This window comes from Austrofundulus limnaeus, unplaced genomic scaffold, assembly GCF_001266775.1.
Source record: "Austrofundulus limnaeus strain Quisiro unplaced genomic scaffold, Austrofundulus_limnaeus-1.0 Scaffold342, whole genome shotgun sequence".
Lineage (NCBI taxonomy): Eukaryota > Metazoa > Chordata > Actinopteri > Cyprinodontiformes > Rivulidae > Austrofundulus > Austrofundulus limnaeus.
In genome coordinates this window covers 537,260-539,186 of record NW_013952744.1, presented here as the reverse complement: position 1 = coordinate 539,186, position 1,927 = coordinate 537,260, and positions in this window count along the sequence as shown.

Sequence of the window (1,927 nt, the reverse complement as noted above, 5' to 3'; positions counted from 1 at the left end):
AAACACAACTTATCCAAAATAATGCCAATTAATAAATATAAATTGTAAAATATGGCAGCTTGATAAAGCCCCATATGGACCCCAAAGCACTTTACGATACAGTCATTCACCCATTCACACACTAGTGGTGGTAAGCTACATTGTAGCCACAGCTGCCCTGGGGCTGCCATGCAAAGTGGCTTCCTTAATTCCTCTCTCAAACCAAAGATCCTCTATCATGGACGATAACATCTTCATCCCTGAAAGAGTGAGCGTTGGCCTGTCTGAGTTTAAACTGCAGAATCCTAGTCTGATGATGTTGCTCTGCTGTGCTGGGCCATCGTTTTGGTCGGTAGCTTTGATGCATGACTGGTCAGTCCTCCTGGCACTTAACAGTGTACATACTTCTGTGTGCCGGGGACCAGATCTTTGGGGTGAACCGGTCTTTGCTATGTGTTTTGGAATTTTAAAGCCACTGGGACGTAGAAAACATGTTTCTCTAAAACTCCCACAACTTGTCTCAGTTTGAGGTCCTCCTTTTCACTCAACGTCTGGACGATATACAGACCTCAAACCTTGTGACATAATCATGCTAACAATGGGGTTTAACAGTAAATCTTGTTTGTAAACTTGGGGTGAAACCATAGACAAGCAAGTGGCCTCACCTGTACCCCTAACCTGTAATGAAACACATACAAGTGCTTGATAGTATGTGACCTACTAAGTATTTTCCATGGTTATGGTCTAAGTCTTGGCACTGGATTATACAATAGCTTTAACCAGTCAGTCAGGGCCCTTACAGCTTTAACTCAGCTTTAGCTTTTTCAGCAATCATGTACCATTCCACACTCAAACTGTTTCTATTTCTATAGTTTCTCTGTTCTTTTACAATTTGTCACTATTTGATACTTTAAAAAAAAGCCTGCTATGTTTGCAGATACATACAAAACATTTTCAGTCTGTGGCACTTGTTTTTACTTTTTTGGAAATTTAATGGTTTTTTTACATCATAAAACGTGTGTTGATGTTTATTCTTAAACAGTACTTGAGTTAACTGACAAATGACTGTGGGACAAAAATGTTGGTACTTTTTTCAACCCATGTGCAATAATACAATGTGAAAAGGTGAGTTTGAGTTGTTTTTTATTTTAATTACAAAAAAAGTTCACAATTGCTTCTAAATAAAACACAAATTGAAAAAGTTTTCATAAATAAGCTAAACAAGTGCAAACATTTTTTTCAATCACCTGTGTTTATGTGACTATATTCAATACTCACTTATTACTCATAATATTTCTCTTCTGGACATTCAGACTGTGGTCAACAACTATTACAATGTTGATTCAAAATAAAGAAAAAAATTCTTTACTAATGATAGTCTTTTTTTTTCATGACAGAACCAAAAAAAATCACATGGTCTTTATGTAATCTGCAGCTTATTTGTTAAAATTACACAGCACAAAAAAGGGCATTTAATAACTCGATGCCAAATCAGGCTTCAAAATTTAGCTTTTGGTATTGGAACTCAAACAAATTAATCATTATATAAGAAAAAAGCAAACAAAGTGAGGGAAATCATTTGGCTTTTAGCATTAAGGCAAAAACAAACAAACAAAAAAGCCATATTCTTTAGGCAACATTTCAAAAATCCTACCGTTTGTACAGGTCCTTCTCAAAAAATTAGCATATTGTGATGAAGTTCATTATTTTCTGTAATGTACTGATAATCATTAAACTTTCATATATTTTAGATTCATTGCACACCAACTGAAGTAGTTCAAGCCTTTTATTGTTTTAATATTGATGATTTTGGCAAAAAAGTAAAGAAAAACCAAAAATCCATATGTCGAAAAAATAGCATATCATGAAAAGTTTCTCTGAATGACTTATTAACCTAATCATCTGAATCAACAAATTAACTCTAAACACCTGCAAAAGATTCCTGAGG